Below are 19,241 nucleotides of genomic sequence, written 5' to 3' on the forward strand. Positions count from 1 at the left end.
AAATTACTGAATAGTCAGTCATTCTTCTCTTTCCCAAGGGCAACGTTTTACACTATAAGGCCAGCAGTATGTTTATTTCAACAGCATGTTGACTGCATTCCCACTTTTTATTAGAGACTTGACCATTTGAATAATCAGGAAATGGATACAGCTAATTGAGGAAGAGACTCTAGGATGACTGATGAATGTTTCATAATCCCTTGTAGTATACATGTAGTTAAGTTAAAACACTCACAGTGGTATCCTTGTATGGAGTCCCTAGTGAAAATGCCATTCCCACAATTCTCAGCCAGCTAGCACTATCCAGCCAAACTCTATGAGACAGCAGTCAGCGCACTGCAGGGCCCTCACCCTTATCCTCACCTCAGGGGAAAAGAATAGCCTCTCATATGCTCAGGCTGACTTTCCCCAACTGAACATCTGATGGTAGGACTGTTCATCTTTCATAACTGACTGCTACCATGGCAGTGAGCCAGCCAGCTAATATAACATTCTTCTGTACTATAACAGTAGTGCCAAACCGTATGGAGTCTGGAAAAAATACATAACATTTAATGATTTTTATACCGACCTTCCTACTATTGAGTGAAACTTTCTAGCCATTCATTCCCACTAAGTGAGGGCCTTACATCTCATTCATTCCCTGTGAGTCAGGTATGAGCATTTAGGATATGTGACATGATGGTTGACACTGGGGGAGAGGGGGTTGGTGCGAAATGGGCATTTGCAATATGTGCTCATTCCTCTGCATGTTAAATGATAAAGTAACCCTGCCCTCTGAAGACAATGCTCAGTTTATTCAAGCAATTTGATTGTAGAGTGTGCCAGGTTCAGTATATGTCTCCATGCTCTCCCTTGAAGACAGGTGAACAGGCTAAACTTTGTGATTCCTCTCCAACCCCTATGCCAGTTGCAGCAGATGCCCATGCCACTAACCACACTTGGGCCACTTTGATAGTAGTCAGGGATTTATTCCAGTATGCCAATGGAACTGGTCTTTGAAAATTTAAAATATGATGCACCACACTCTAAAGCAGCTTTTTCAGGTGACTGACCATAAAGTGTTTTGTACTGGCTTCAATTAATCCAACGCATTTGATATCGTACCACTTCTGATACAAACTAGTCATTAGAAAATGAGAACGAATGCATGTCTGGCTCTTATTTGGTCACTGTTTCTTGAGCCATGCCTTTTGCTTCAGTCAGTTGCTTTCAAACTTGTAATCATCATGCTATCTTTACAGGATAAGTTCAGTTCTATATAACGAATGCATACCAGCACTTAACTGCAGAAATCCCATAGAACCGACAGCTTATCTAATTTGCATGTTTGGAGTTCAAGAATATAAAGCACAGCAACAAAGTCCTCCCCCAAATAGTACAGTAAGTATTACTACAACAATTTTCATACTGCATTTTTAATATGCATGCTAAAAACATTTTCTATAATGTTGGCAAATTTGTCCTATGTCAACTGAAGCTTATACCCATTTGAAGAATTTCGTAGATAATAACCTCAGTTTATGATCAAGTAATGCAAATAAATATTAACGCACCCACCGGAGCAAATGCCTCTTGGCTACCTAATACGATAATGTAACAAAATCCAAGGAATGTAGCAGAGAGGCAACCACACAGCAGCAACAAATCCAGTATTAAAGATATCAGCAATAAATCCAGTAAACTCCAGTAAAATAGATTCAGGTTTTATTTGCATGCACCAGGGTAAGCGCTTTCACATACAGCTTCATCAGACCGTTAAAGTTTGAAAACTTCAGACTCATTGCATTATATATTCATCACATGTTAAAATTTAATTAATCAATTAAGTGTTTTAAAGATACATACTCGACACAAGTACATTGTGGAAGGTATATAAAATATAACCTACTATAGTGTAAAATATCATATTCTATAACATTCAATTAAACTATTGTGCAAATATGCTAAATGCCTATACCTATAAACAAAGAATAATACTTCTATCATTCAAAAGAAGTAAACTTTCATGCTACTGTTATTAAAATGCATTACTAATGGATGCTGAATCATTGTATGAAAATATAAACTTTCTATTTCTAGCATATTAAATAAGCTTTAATAACTATAACATTTTTTTTAAAAATACATACAAAGTGCTTAAAAATACGACGTGTCCTATCTAAACCTTAATTAAGTCTAGTACTACTAAGTATGAAAAAATAATGATATTAAAATATATCAGTAATGAATAATGTACAAAAACAACACTAACATTATATAGACATACCACAATAATATGACTAACTAATAATCAGACATCTAGACCTTAAAACAGGTTTAAGTGAGGCTCTTTCATTGAGGTCTCTACCTTTGTCTGCCCTCATTCTCATAATCCAATTAATTTCCTTCCTTTCTGTATTATTTCATATATTACCCTCCCTCACTATCGGAATAATGGTATCTATGACCATAAAATGAAAAACGTGATCTTGTCCATGTGCCATCGTGTGTTTGTCTAAGGCATTGGTAACACAGCCTATCCTGATGGCATAAAGGTGTTCTCTAATTCTAGTTCAGAAAGCCCTATCAGTTTTATCGACGTAGAATGAGAGACATCCCTGACATACTGCTAAATATACCACATGGGTGCTGCTACAGTCAGCAGACACATGAAACCTAAAATACTGGCCTGTGTCTGGATGTGTAAAGCCATCCCTTACTTCAATATATGTACAAAAATTACATTTCCCACAAGGACGCGTACCTGTATAGTTGAAATGACTGGATTTAACTATTGGATGGCAGAGTAACCTTTTAAGGTTAGGTTTGTTCTTAAATTGAAACTTTGGTTTATTCCCCAACTATATTTCTTAATTCTAAATCGGTGGTAAGGATACACCAGTGGCTATTAATAAGCTCCATTATATCTTTATTATCACTAGTATAATACATAGGTATCTTTAAATGGGATGTTCCATTGTTTTGCTGATTGGAAACATTTACTTGAGCAGAATAGTATGGTGCTACTCCGTTTTCCCTCAGCTGATTCATATTTTGTAGCCCTGCCTCAATCTCTGATTCCTTATAACCACGTTTAAGAAGTCTATGTTTAAAAGCATTAATCTCTTGTTGGTATCCTTCTTCTGTTGCATTGCGGCACGATATTCTCATACTTTGTCCCTTGATAATATTACTGAATATATATGAGGGATGAATGCTACGCCGATGAAGGAAAGAATTCTTATAACATTTCTTTCTGTAAACACCTATATTAACATATGTATTCATTACTCTCTCAACAAAACCATCCAAAAACTCTATTCTAGTGTCTGAATAATTAGACATAAACTTGAGGTATGTAGTCATGCTATTCATGAATAGGACATACTTTTCTAAATCTTCGACATTACCTTCCCATAAGAAAAAGATATCATCGACAAAACATCATGTGCCAATAGCTACGCCAACATGTTTTTGGTCATGTGGGAAGAGGAAGAACTGTTTCCAAATGTATGGTATCAGGAACGGATTTCTTTTTATCGATGTTTTGTTGACGATATCTTTTTCATATGGGAAGGTAATGTCGAAAATTTAGAAAGGTATGTCCTATTCAAGAATAGCATGACTACATACCTCAGGTTTACGTCTAATTATTCATTTGCAAAAAGAACCACTTCAACTAAAAAAAGTACTTGAACAGGTTTGGTCAATAGTAGCCACTGATAAATTTGAGTGGAACAATCAGCATTACTTAGTGTTGGCAGACTCTTATTCGAACTGGTTTGAGATCGATTTACTACCTAACATAATGTCCACTGTTGTTATCACTAAGTTGAAACATCATTTTATGGTCCACGGTTGTCCGCACAAAGTTATTTCTGACAATGGTACCCAATTTACCAGTCAGTTGTTTCAGAAATTTGCAAATGAATGGGACTTTATACATGTTACTAGTAATCCAGAATATCCACAGTCAAATGGACTAGCTGAATGTGCAGTACAGAGTGCAAAGCAATTACTCGAGAAGTCAAAGGGTGATAATACCAATGTCTTTTTGAATTTGCTCAATCTCAAAAACATACCCCATGACGGTATATTTGGCTCGCCTGCTCAGAGACTTCGAACTAGGCAAACCAGAACAACATTGCCTATCAGTTCCATTTTGTTGAGGCCTGAAACAAAGAACAACAGAACAATCAGAGCTCGACTATACAGAAAGTATTACTTCCAGAAGTCCAACTATTATAAATCAAGCAGATTTCTTTGTCCATTGTAAAAAGTAGAGACAATGAGGATACAAATGGCGAAAGGTTTCGGCCAGATTGGTCAAGTAACAGGTATATGTGCCGAGCCATGGTCTACTTTGTAGAATTTGAGGGTGTGGAGTAGAGGAGAAAGCACAGACATTGTCTTCCTGCATCAGAATCAAAAATGCAGCATTGTTCCTGTGATACAGACTCTAGATCTCAGACCAATCCAGACAATGTTCCTGTTGCAGAACATGTCTTAACTTCTACTTCTGTTCTTGATGATGTTCTTGATGCCCCAAAGTTGAACATTCAGCAGAGACAGTCCCAGTTACTAGACCTAATTCTGATTTTTATGTCACGTGATTTGGTCATATTTCCAGACCTAGTGTGAAATACACAGCAACCTGGACATAATTGTCTATATGTATTTTGTTCTGTATAATTGCATGTCAAATAATTATTTGTATCAATTGCATGTTAATTAATGTCATCAATATTGCATGATCCATTTCTTAAAGAGGGAGGCTGTAGAATATGTGTATGTGTTGTACCTTTAAGAAGCATTTCAAGGACAGCACGTGCATATTATTAGCAAGCACATGCTAGCTTTAGTGTCATTTTGAGAGTGCAGCCAGTGAGTGATCATGCACGAGTGTAATAGCTAGTTTGTTTAAAAGTTTATCCAAGTTAAAGTTATTAAGCCTCAATCCTGATGTGTTTGTACATAATAAAGCTGCTTGAGGAGAAACCATGAATGTTTGTCTGTTTTATCCTGACCAGACAAGTGACAGCAGCCTTACCTTCATCCAACATGTGGCCACAGTAGTGAGGAAATCCTTCAATGTTGCACAACTTATAAGTAAGGTTATGACATCTAGGCCAAAGAGTCCATTATCTGGCTGTACTCTGCCATTCTGTGACCAATCACCCCACGTTGGGTTCAAACAGGGAATCCACAGAGGTTAGGACCTGCTTCTTCTTTAAGTGGTGGTGAACTAGGTGTGTAATAGATGGACTAAAAGCATTTGTTGTGTATAGTGGGCATCCATAATCTTGTAGTTCAGCTCTATCTTCATAGAGGACAATCTCAGCCATGCTGCTATGTGCAGATAGACACTCAACCCTATAGACTAAATCAAAATGCATGCATAGTTAAAATTATACCAGGATGCATGATACCCTCCAGGAGGAATTTTAGCTTGCCTACCTCCTTCTTGTCTAGGTGGGCCTAGAAATGGATTGCTTGAGATGTGTTCTTTAGCGAACTAAGCCCAGAGCTTAATCTTGGTCAAATGGGGCCATAAGCAGGGTAATAGACTGGGGGTCTCCAAAACAGCCCCTCCTGCAGCAAATTCCTACACCCCGTCCCCAGCAGCATCCCCCTCTCCAGCCATTGTAGTTTTCCATTAGTTGACTATTTCTCCCCAGTTACCATAAACACTGTTCAAACCTATCAATGTGCATACTGTTTTCTTATTTGCTTTGATAATGATTACAGATATTTAAATAAAAAAAAAAATTAAAATTTTATAGCACAGACACCAATAGCCATTTTCTAAACAAACAATACAATCTTACAATGAAAACAGACTTGGCAGGTGCAGTAAACCTCTCTGCCCTTGAATCTCACATTCATTGAAATGGCATTAAAACCCACATTCCAAGAAAATGCATCTGTCCATGTGGATAATTAAGTTTACCTTTGGCCTGTTTTCAAGCCACAGGCTTCTTGCACACATTTTTAGGGCTATGCATATATGTATGTTTTCTTTGATTCACCTTTCTCATTTTATTAAATTATATTCCAGTTATAATACAGCAGCACTTGTTAGAATGTGTTTTAATTTTGTAGTTTTGAACATTCTTCCAGTAAGCAAGGAAACAAAATGTGTGAACCAATAATGACAAAACTACCCATTTCAAAAAATTTCAACCATAAAAGGCCACTAAACTTCTGTCATTACAATTTGCCAATATTAGTCAATATACACAATCTATGCAAAAGTAAAAGTCATATGAATAATTCCACATTAAAGAGACCTGTAACTAATGAAAAGTTTGCTACTGGGAAACAACTTTACATTTCAGTGTTTCATCTACAAATTCAGTGCCTGCTACCCTTGAAGAATTATTTGCCTATGTTACATTAAAACATTTGGTAAGCTGGTAATACTGCAATAGGGAATGACTGCCACCCAACAACAATTTCATAATTACTAGGTATCTCATACAAAGGAGGACACACTCAGGAGTGTAGAACCCCTATCCCCCTTAAAATTCACCACATAATCAGCAACTGAAAGAGCACTGCAGTATCAGCACTCCCTATACACGGTGGCGGAATAGAACACTGCCCCCCCCTTAAAGGGCACTGCAGTATCAGCACTCCCTATACACAGTGTGGGAGTAGAACACTGCCCCGCCCCTTAAAGGGCACTGCAGTATCAGCGCTCCCTATACACAGTGAGGGAGTAGAACACTACCCCCCTTAAAGGGCACTGCAGTATCAGCACTCCCTATACACAGTGTGGGAGTAGAACACTGCCCCCCCTTAAAGGGCACTGCAGTATCAGCACTCCCTATACATGGTGTGGGAGTAGAACTCTGCCCCCCCTTAAAGGGCACTGCAGTATCAGCACTCCCTATACACGGTGTGGGAGTAGAACACAGCCCCCCCCCTTAAAGGGCACTGCAGTATCAGTGCTCCCTATACACAGTGAGGGAGTAGAACACTGCCCCCCTTAAAGGGCACTGCAGTATCAGCACTCCCTATACATGGTGTTGGAGTAGAACACTGCCCCCCCTTAAAGGGCACTGCAGTATCAGTGCTCCCTATACACAGTGAGGGAGTAGAACACTGCCCCCCCTTAAAGGGCACAGCAGTATCAGCACTCCCTATACACGGTGTGGGAGTAGAACACTGCCCCCCCTTAAAGGGCACTGCAGTATCAGTGCTCCCTATACACAGTGAGGGAGTAGAACACTGCCCCCCCTTAAAGGGCACTGCAGTATCAGCATTCCCTATACATGGTGTGGGAGTAGAACATTGCCCCCCCTTTAAAGGGCACTGCAGTATCAGCGGTCCCTATAAACAGTGTGGGAATACATGGTGTGGGAGTAGAACACTGCCCCCCCTTTAAAGGGCACTGCTGTATCAGCGCTCCCTATACATGGTGTGGGAGTGGAACTCTGCCCCCCCTTAAAGGGCACTGGATTATAAGCGCTCTCTATACACCATGTGGGAGTAGAACACTGCCCCCCCCTTAAAGAGCACTGCAGTATCAGTACTCCCTATACATGGCATGGGAGTAGAACACTGCCCCCCCTTAAAGGACACTGCAGTATCAGCACTCCCTATACATGGTGTGGGAGTAGAACACTGCCCCCCTTAAAGGGCACTGAAGTATCAGCACTCCCTATACATGGTGTGGGAGTAGAACACTGCCCCCCTTAAAGGGCACTGAAGTATCAGCACTCCCTATACATGGTGTGAGAGTAGAACACTGCCTCCCCATAAAGAGCACTGCAGTATCAGCGCTCCCTATACATGGTGTGGGAGTAGAACACTGCCACCCCCTTAAAGGGCACTGCAGTATCAGCACTCCCTATACATGGTGTGGGAGTAGAACACTGCCCCCCCCTTAAAGGGCACTGCAGTATCAGCACTCCCTATACACGGTGTGGGAGTAGAACACTGCCCCCCCTTAAAGAGCACTGCAGTATCAGCGTTCCCTATACATGGTGTGGGAGTAGAACACTGCCCCCCTTAAAGGGCACTGCAGTATCAGCACTCCCTATGCATGGTGTGGGAGTAGAACACTGCCCCCCTTAAAGGGCACTGCAGTATCAGAACTCCCTATATACGGTGTGGGAGTAGAACACTGCCCCCCCTTAAAGGGCACTAAAGTATCAGCACTCCCTATACACGGTGTAGGAGTAGAAAACTGCCCCCCCTTAAAGGGCACTGCAGTATCAGTGCTCCCTATACAAGGTGTGGGAGTAGAAAACTGCTTGACTGCCATTTACTAAACAAAACAGTTATTTGAACGTTGAAAACAAACTTTGCATGAGCAACAATAAACATCTCTTCCCTTGAAACTCACAGTTCCATACAAATGCATTGAAACTCCTTGAAAATGCACTGAAACTAATAATTCCCTGAAAATGTACTGAAACTCAAACACAGTTCCTTCAACAGTATGGCAGTTGGTGTAGAGGATTCAGTCTCTTGTCTCCAGGGAACCTCACAATTCCTTTAGCAGTGTGTAGCGGCCTTTTATGGTTGAAATTTTCTGAAATGGGTAGTATTGTCATTATTGGTTCGCACATTTTGTCTTATCTGGTGAACCTCACAATTCCTTTAGCAGTCTTGTAGTTCATAGATTCAGACAGCTAGTTGACTAATTCCGAGGGGGGCGGGGGGGGCTTTCCAAGCCTAGCCAGGTTTTCCTGAAAGAATAATGATATCTTGTATCCAAACAGGACATTGAGAGCCAAGCATTTATAAGCTACCTTTGTCCATATGTGACATAGTTGCCAAGCCTCATGTAAATTTCCTATTCCCCATCGACTTGTCTAGGTTGTGCTTAAACTGGATAATAGACAAACTCAGCTTCACATGGATGAGAAGCCTGTTCCATAGGAGGAGCAGTTTCTGGGACACATATCTGTCTCTCCAGCATATTCTGTTTAAGACACAGACGAAGTTCAGGTTCCTAGACCTTGTATTTCTGGTACGCTTTGACTTAACGAATATGTAGGAGAGTCATAAGTGTGGGGTTTGCAGATGCCTTGTAAGCCATGCATAGATCACCCCTCAGCAATCTATAGGAGACTGAGTAGAAGTAAAGGGCTTTAAGGTGCTCTGTATAATGCAGGCTTGTTATATGTTGTATTATTTTTGTAGGGAACCTTTGAGATCACTCTAGTTGCTGCTAATGCAGGTCAGGTACATACCAAAGGGAGCATTGTACTCTATGACTGGTCTGAGAATGGCAGAGTACAGCCAGATAATGAACTCTTTGGCCTAGATGTCATAACCTTACTTATAAGTTGTGCAACACTGAAGGATTTCCTCACCACTGTGGCCACATGGTGGATGAAGGTAAGGCTGCTGTCACTTGTCTGGTCAGGATAAAACAGACAAACATTCATGGTTTCTCCTCAAGCAGCTTTATTATGTACAAACACATCAGGATTGAGGCTTAATAACTTTAACTTAGATAAACTTTTAAACAAACTAGCTATTACACTCGTGCATGATCACTCACTGGCTGCACTCTCAAAATGGCACTAAAGCTAGCATGTGCTTGCTAATAATATGCACGTGCTGTCCTTGAAATGCTTCTTAAAGGTACAACACATACACATATTCTACAGCCTCCCTCTTTAAGAAATGGGTCATGCAATATTGATGACATTAATTAACATGCAATTGATACAAATAATTATTTGACATGCAATTATACAGAACAAAATACATATAGACAATTATGTCCAGGTTGCTGTGTATTTCACACTAGGTCTGGAAATATGACCAAATCACGTGACATAAAAATCAGAATTAGGTCTAGTAACTGGGACTGTCTCTGCTGAATGTTCAACTTTGGGGCATCAAGAACATCATCAAGAACAGAAGTAGAAGTTAAGACATGTTCTGCAACAGGAACATTGTCTGGATTGGTCTGAGATCTAGAGTCTGTGTCACAGGAACAATGCTGCATTTTTGATTCTGATGCAGGAAGACAATGTCTGCGCTTTCTCCTGTACTCCACACCCTCAAATTTTACAAAGTAGAGCTTGGCTCGGCACATATACCTGTTACTTGACCAATCTGGGCGAAACCTTTCACCATTTGTATCCTCATTGTCTCTCCTTTTTACAATGAACAAAGAAATCTGCTCGATTTATCATAGTAGGACTTCTGTAAGGAATACTTTCTGTATAGTTGAGCTCTGATTGGTCTGTTCTTTGTTTTAGGCCTCAACAAAATGGAACTGATAGGGAATGTTGTTCTGGTTTGCCTAGTTAGAAGTCTCTGAGCAGGCGAGCCAAATATACCGTCATGCGGTATATTTCTGAGATTGAGCAAATTCAAAAAGACATTGGTATTATCACCCTTTGACTTCTCGAGTAATTGCTTTGCATTCTGTACTGCACATTCAGCTAGTCCATTTGACTGTGGATATTCTAGATTACTAGTAACATGTACAAAGTCCCATTCATTTGCAAATTTCTGAAACAACTGACTGGTAAATTGGGTACCATTGTCAGAAATAACTTTGTGCTGACAATCATGGACCATAAAATGATGTTTCAACTTAGTGATAACAACAGTGGACATTATGTTAGGTAGTAAATCGATCTCAAACCAGTTCGAATAAGAGTCTACCAACACTAAGTAATGCTGATTGTTCCACTCAAATGTATCAGTGGCTACTGTTGACCAAAGCTGTTCAAGTACTTGATTTAGTTGAAGTGGTTCTTTTTGCAAATGCAGTTTAGTACTATTGCATACTGAACAAGGAGAAAGTACTTCATCAATATCTTTTCTTAGGGCCAAAATACTAGTCCTCTCACCCTTCTTTTGGTAGCTTTGGAACCTGGGTGACCATGATGCAAAATCTGGATATTTTCATGTTGTAAGGAAGCAGGAAAATTTTTAGGACCTATGAAAGTAATGCCATCTTCCATCATCTCATCTCTGTAAGGAAAATAAGTTTACACTTCAGGGTGTACACTAGATTGCTTTGACAGCTATCCAACATTAATGCAATGGTTGAGCTTTTTCAAAATTAATAAGTCTTTGTATGATCCCTCAGCTCATCAAGTCTTGTAGTAGAAAAATTATGCACTTCCATGACATCAAAGTGAAAATTCTCTACATGAAGCTGTTCTGTTGTATTTCTGGGTGATCTGGATAAGGTAGCAGCCGGAAAAAGAAGTCTGCCTTTTGTATATGACCATTTTGAAGTTATACTTTTGCCATTCTCACTGGAGCTGAATGCATAGGCTTCTTTAAAATAGTGACTAGAGGTTGGTGATCAGTCTCAATCTGAATAGCTCGACCATAAATATATTCATGAAACTTTGAACAAGCAAATAATATTGCCAAAAGTTCTTTCTCAATTTGAGCATATTGGATTTCAGTTTGAGTAAGAGATCTAGATGCATAGGCTACAGGTCTGCCTTCTTGAAGAATAACTGCACCAAGTCAAAATTTTGAAGCATAACAGGAAAGAGTGACTGGTTTATTGAGGGTGTATATAAAAAGATTGAACACTGAAATGTTTGAACATCAAAACCTCAAACTTGAAAGTTCGAAGACTGAAAATATCGAAGCCGTGGAACATTGAATTCTTTCCCAGGGAAAGAATTTGGTGGGCCGTTTCTCTAGATTCACTATTTCCTCCACTGTGGTGTGATCTCAGAGTTGGTTTATTTAAGTAGTTGGGGTGGGAGGCAAAGCTCCCCACATTAGAAATAGTTTGTAGTGTTCGTGTGTTTCACATTTTGTACTGGAACAGCGATTTTTTTTTCCTGAGGAAAAAAAAATCGCTGTTCAAAGTCTTCTACATTTTCAGCTTTCGTGGTTTTGGGTTTGATGTTATAACATTTGAAGTTTTGACACTCCGATGTGATATATAGACCTGTTTATTGACATCATAGTATCTTAATATCAGTGGGGTGACAATTTTCTACTTAAGGTCTTCAAATCCTCTCTGGTTCTGTTCCAACCAAAACCAAGTATCATTTTTGCACATCAGCTCTCTCAAAGGTGCTGTCAACTCACTGAAGTCTGGTATAAACTTGCCTAAATAGTTGACCATACTAAGAACATATTGTAGAGCTTGAACATTATCTGGTGTTGGCATCTCAAGAATGGCTGCTTGCTTGGATGGGTCTAGTCACAAGCCAGTGTTAGTAAATAAATGACCTACATACATAACTTCTGGTAGTCTGAATTTTCACTTCAGATGATTGAGCTTTAATTTCACTTCATGTGCTTTGTCTAGAACTCTTCTAAGTTTTCTGTCATGCTCTGTTTCACCATTGCCTCCAACCAATAAATCATCTACTATTATAGCACAAGGATAACCTGAAAATATTTGCTCCATTGCACACTGAAAGACTTCAATTGCAGAATGTATTTCAAATGGCATCCTAAGGAATCTATATCTTCCAAATGGGGTACTGAAAGTAGTCAGTAATGAAGATTTGCAATGAAGCATCACTTGTCAAAATGAGCTTTTTGCATCCAAGACAGAAAAAAAATGTGGCATTTGGTATTAGATTTGTGACTTCCTCGACTGCATGCATAGGATGATGGGGTCTCTTTAATGCTTTGCTCAAATCTCTTGGGTCAATGCATATTCTGATTTTGTCTGAGCCTTTTTTGTGGGTTGCTACCATGGACAACACCCATTCAGTTGGTTCTGTAACTAGACAAATTATACCTTGCTGCGCCATTTTATCCAACTGAGCTTTAACTTTATTCTTCATAGCTATCAGAACTTTTGTTGCTGGTCTGACCTTTGGACTGATCTCTGGGTCTAACTTCATAGAACATACAAATGGAAGCTTGCCTAAAGTGTCATCGAAAACATCAGCATACTCTGAGAAAATAGCTTCCATTAAATTGGAACTAGGATATGTGCTTATATGATGAACTTAAACTTCTTTGGTAAAGAAAAACAGATTCATTCTCAGACTACCTACACATTTTAGCTTTGTTTCTTAGGTCAGTAATATAAGCTGCAAATGTTTCTCCTTGCTTTTGATCTCTCTTGTAAAAGAAATGCCCCTCTAATGTAATATTTGTTTGGGGGTTACACATTTCCCAGAATTTGCATTTCAAACACTTGGGGGAGGGGTCTTCCCTTGATTCAGCCTGTACAACAATATGATGGTTTTCCCCTTCTCCTTCATATACTGCTAGTGCATACATAAATGAATGCTCTTTTTCAATGATCACTGACCCAGCTAAGTTTAGCAAAATAAATGCCCTGGTGCATGCATATTTGTCAGAATAAGCTGCTTGTATAAAAATATTGTACTCTTGCTCAAATATTCTCCAATTCTCTGCAATATTCTGATCAAATACAAGTGGTGATTGTTTTCAAAATCTGTCTGCCATGCCAAGAAATTACAGTAAAAAACAATGCAACCCAAGTCCACTTGTAACTGTACGAATATGCACACATATACATATGCCTGACATTTATGCCAATATTTTAACCATGAATAGCACAACAAACCTCTGAATAACTGAACTTTGTGAAATAAGTCTCCTGGGCACAAGAATACTCTTGAAATCACTGTACTGTAAGAAATCACCTCTTATCAGTGTAAGACACATTTCAAAATAACTGCACTGCACAAATAAACTGGGCAGAAGAAGCTGAGAATAAAAAGCATTTAGAAGCAACTTCACTTGTGAATAAACAGTACACAGCACACTGAAACTTTCCCAAAATGGCTGTACTTTGCTAAATAACTCTGTACAGTGCAAGAGACACTCTGTAATGGCAGGACTCTGTGAATAGACACACCCAGCACAAGACGCTTTTTGAAATGACTGTATTTTCACTGCACTTTACAAAATAGTTGCACTTTGCACACAAATAAACTCATCAGAATAAATGCACAGTAATAAACACATACTGTAACCACTTTTACACACTTTTGAGATACTTTGAATGACTCTAGTAATGCCTTTAATAGCTTCAATCAATGTGAAATAGTAGTTTATGCCAAGGCACAGTATCTTGCCAAAAAGCATGCAGTTGCCTTGCTTATTTATGCTTAATATGCCCTTTTTGCCCTTTATTATATTCCTTTTGATTGTTTAATCGCTGTTCATGCTCATTATACTTTTTTGCGCTTGTTTTACTCTAAACATGCCAGTTTTACTTTAAACATACTCATTTTAAAATTCTGTGGTAATTCCAAACTCCGTATGTGCTTTTCTGATAATCTTTTTGTCAGATATCATAATTTTAAGCTTTTTGTTTAATTAATAAACTTTTTGTGCCTCTCACTTGTTTAATAATGTGGTTTGTGCCCTTGTAAGGCTCCATTTTATCTTTTTAAATAAATAAATAATTTGAGCAAGTTTTCTTTACCTTTGGTTCATTTCTGGCCCTTTTTTGTGCTTAGTTCTCTTAGTTTACCTTCCCTGTTAACTCTGCACCTCATAGCTCTGAAAAGCAGTCTCCAGAATCCCAGTTCAGGCACCATATCACTCATATGGTCAGGATTAAACAGACGAACATTTGTGGGTTCTGTTCAAGCAGCTTTTTTATGTACAAACACATCAGGATTGAGGCTTAATACTTTAACTTAGATAAACTTGTAAACATACTATCTATTACACTCATACATGCTCACTCTCTGGCTGCACTCTCAAAATGGCACTGAAGCTAGCACGAGCTTGTTATTTATATGCATGTGCTGTCCTTGAAAAACCTCTTAAAGGTAAAACACACACACACACACACACACACACACACACACACACACACACACACACACACACACACACACACACACACACAAACACACACACACTATTCTATAGCTACTGTCTACTTGTGTACCTGGATCCAGACCACTGGGTCAGCTCTTAGGGGTTTATTATCAACATGGTAATTAACCAGGATGGTTGACTTACCAAAGGGTGCAATTATGTATTTTTTAGCATTGAGTTTAAGACCATGGCTTTCACACCATTTGTTAATCAATGATAGTCTTTTTTGAAGAATGCTAATGTCTACTGGGATGTTGATGATAACCCCCAGCTTGCAGTCATCTGCAAACTTAGCCATAAACCTTCAGCATTTGATTCAATTTCAGAGAAACAGAAGCCAAAATGGAACTGGCCCAATACTGACCCCTGGGGACTTCGCTAGTGTCTGGCCTATTGGTGGATGCAATTTCACAAATTTTGACCACCTGGGTCCTATCAGTGAGTCAGTTTGCTATCTAGTGGGTGAAAAAGGGTTTATACCTAAATTAGTGAGCTTGTCTATAATGCCTGAGTGGGGTATTGTATCAAAAGCCTTAGCCAGGTCAAGGTAAGCTGTGTGCACAGACTTACCTTCATCCAATGCTGTGGTGTCTCTGTCAAAAAAGGCCACCAGATTTAATAGGAATGACCTTCCTTTAACAAAGCCAAACTGTGATGGGTCTGGTGTTTTTAGGTTACCTATGTCCTCTTTTATCATGTACATGATAATTTTTTTCATGGCCTTACATATGAGGCTGGTACGACTTATGGGTCTATCGTTACCTGGAACAGTGGTTGGGCACAAAACCTGACTGAAGGCTCCAATTGAAAAGTGATTCAAGTAGACCAGAGAGGTCATGTTTCTTGCCATTTATTAAACATCCAGAGATGTTATCAGGGCCCATTGATGCAGTATCTTTGGCCTTGGAAAGTACATTTATGACCTGTTAGCTAGAAATGGTTAGAGGGATTGTAGTATGTGGTATTTCCTTTCAACTATCAGGGAGGGAGAGGGATGAGAGATATGAGCTGAACCTGTCAGGCAAAAGGTTGACAATGGCCTCTGGTTCAGTGTGGGAGATGCCATTTATAATACGTTCTGCACATTGCTGTGTATTTACTCTGAGGATGTACACAGCTATATAAAGCTTTGTGGCTGTGCTTTGCTTGAGAAGATATGTTTTCTTCAAATTTAGCCTTTGAAGTATTAATTAACCCTCTTATATGTCTGTTTAGATTGATTAGGGGGATTTTAGTATGTGTGGCTTTATTCCTCCTATGCTTGGCCAACATTTTTTTTTCTTTGTGTTCTATAACCGATTGATACTGTGATTAGAGTTTGCCTTATTCTTAATATGATTGCACACAACTCACTCTATATAGCTGTCAATATGGCTGTAGAGAGAGTTTGTAAATAGCTCTGTATATCCTGTAGCATTTATTGGGTTTGGGGTGCCTAGAATTTAGCCAAAGTGTTGCTTAGTAGAGAGGGGTTAGCTTTGCAATAGTTCCTAAAAGTTTTTGCTTTCCCTGGATTTAATTTTTATTTCAGACAATACTGCCTTGTGGTCAGATCTGACAAGTGAAGATATTATGCTTGTTGAGGAACATTGGTCCCCCATGTTTGTGAGTACAAGGTCAAGGAAGTTTGCACCCCTGGTAAGAGAATGGACCAATTGTTCCAGGATGTTGGAATTAGCAAAGTTTAGGAATCCTGGACGTGTGCACTAAAAGTTGGTGTAGAGGATTCAGGCTTTTGTCTCCTGTAACCAAGTTACAGGGTCAAGTTACAAAGTTCAAGTTAATCGACTACCCCTCCCCCCCCAACTAGGGCATTACACACCATATCTTTCAAACTCTTAGTGCAAGATATCTGGAAAGTGCAAGAAATCTGGACAAAGCCAAAAATAATGGGGATACAATGGCCCAAAAATAGGGACAGGTATTAAATGTTTTTTTTTTTTTAACTTACAACATTGTTAGAATAACAGAATTTGTATAAGCATGCATTTTCTGAGGGATATAAAATTTGAAGCTCATATTTATGTCATTATTTAGGGACTTCAGTCCTCAGTGATTTGCCAGAAAACCATACATTTTATGAGAAACAGACCAAAACTATGAGGCTAAATCTGGACATTCTGCGAAAATCTGGACAACTGAGAGGTGTGTTACCCACACACACACACACACACACATACACACACACACACACACACACGCGCGTGCACACACACGCACACACATGCACACACGCACGCACACACACACACACACACACACACACACACACACACACACACACACACACACATACACACTTTCTCATACAGCAATGAATGGCTCATTTTAATTCCACACAGACAAACACACACATCCACAGTGGTGTTAAGAAGCTTTTTTTAAAGACTTAAAATGTTAATGTGGGAGCCCCCTGGCCAGTGCTCCCCCCCAGCCATGGGGCCTTAGGCAACTGCCTAGGTTGCCTTGGGCTGTATCTGTCTCTGGCTAAGCCTCAGTGTTACGAAGAAGTAAGCTCTCCTCCCATACATGTCTAAATCTCTGTACTCCTCCATTTTTATGTTGACAAAATGATGGCAAATGCAGTTGTCTATTGGACCTACTCTAGACTGAATAGACCACATCGGAGCCAACACTGCAATGTTTAATGAGATGAGATGATAATTTATCTGACAGCTTTAAAAGGGCATCAGCTTTTTTTGGGGGGGGGGTAGTGGGACAGAATTAGGCTGCTTTTTGGCTGGTCTACTACTGTTCTAATTACTAACAATCTAGGAGAAATGAACCAGGGCTTCTTAGGTCTCTTCCCCAAAAACTCAAGCAGGAACTTCAAGAATGAGGATTTTAGGACCACTTCATGCTATTTCTCATCAGCCTGAGGGCATTTCCAGATTTCTGAATTTCTAGAGGAGGATAGAATGTGGGTTATATTCACTATCCCTACTCACCTGACAGCCAGTACTCACAAAACTTCTAAATCCACATAGATCATGGCTGCAAGGAAGTACAAAAAAATCTCACTACCCATGGATATGAGTTAAAGCAACAGTGGGCAGATAATAGATGAGTGGTGGTTATTTGGTGTCAGGAAGTAGCACTGTAGCATACGCTAACATAGGCAGCATGGTGTGTGGAGACTTGCATTGATCTTCTCTGGTGTTTGGACAAAATTCCCTAATGGTGGACTCTTGAACTGATTACTCATGCTATCTCTATGAATCATACATTTTTGATGAACAAAAAATGTGGCACAAGACCTAATACAGGAGAATGAGATGGATCTGCATCTATTAGGGCTTGACACAGAAGGAGAGTCCATGATTCAGGGTCCACAAAACATGACCTTATAATTAAAGACCCAAGTATCTAGGATCAGGCTATCCTCCCAACATTCTCCACCAAAGACCATTAAAAGAAAGTAAGAATTCTGAAATTTACCCCCTACAATAAAACCTGAAATTATGCCTTCAAAACCCTGAAAATTCTGCAGTAAGAGCAAAGATGTGTTTGGGCTTGACCGTTTGCTATTTTGAAGGTGAGTTCACACCAGAATGGAGCTGGGTCTGGACTGAAAACTTGACTTATCTCAATCAAGTTCAGCCCTGATTCTGCTCTCTTAGTGATTTTCCTTGTGGTGATACTCCAGTGTATGCCTGAAGATGGAAGGAGAACTCTCCCATCAGTCTGCTCTTGAAGAACTACCAACCATCACTACCTTTGCAAAATGGGTTAAAAAATATTACAACCTTTTGAGCCTAGTTGACAGTCTGAACATCTGGCACACTTGTCATTATCTGCACTTTTCTCTTTCCAGAGGCAGTACAAGCAATGAGAGTGGCCAATTTGTCTGGAACCTTGGCAGACATGTGGACACTACATATTTTGCTTATATATGAGACTTCAGAATTTTACCAGCAATAACAAGGATTGATATGGGGTGATGTTTCTAGATAAACTCGTCTTATGTGCTCTCTGTGTATGATCTCTGCTGGCACTGGGACACTGTGGCATAGTGGGATAAAGCTTGTCTACAGCCCAAAAGACTTGAGGCTGAGTTGTGACTAAAACATCTCACAGAGCATGCAGCAATGAAGTTCATGCCTGTCCTCTGGGAAGGGTGTGTGGTGGAAGGGCAGATCTCTCACCGAAGACCTATGGTGTGGCATGGGCTCAAAAAAGATTGTTGAGATTCATGTGTGGGATGGTTAAGGAGGCATTGCTTCTCTGTGCAGAGAATGTGCATGTCTTCACATACTGCACCTCATTACCACCCACCAGTCTAAATAACAATGTCAGTATGTTGGGGTACAGCTTGGGGGAAAAAAGCCCTTTCATACATGTATGATTCTGCTGGATCTGGATGTACTCTATGCTCCCCCCTGAACCTCTAATATTAGCATCAGCCAGGAAATAACACTGGGAACAAAGATTTCATATTGTCTTTTTTGCCCTGTCTGGTGGTATTAGAGAGGAGTTTAGAG

This window comes from Protopterus annectens, chromosome 3.part1 (genome assembly GCF_019279795.1).
Source record: "Protopterus annectens isolate FY-2018-M chromosome 3.part1, PAN1.0, whole genome shotgun sequence".
NCBI lineage: Eukaryota > Metazoa > Chordata > Ceratodontiformes > Protopteridae > Protopterus > Protopterus annectens.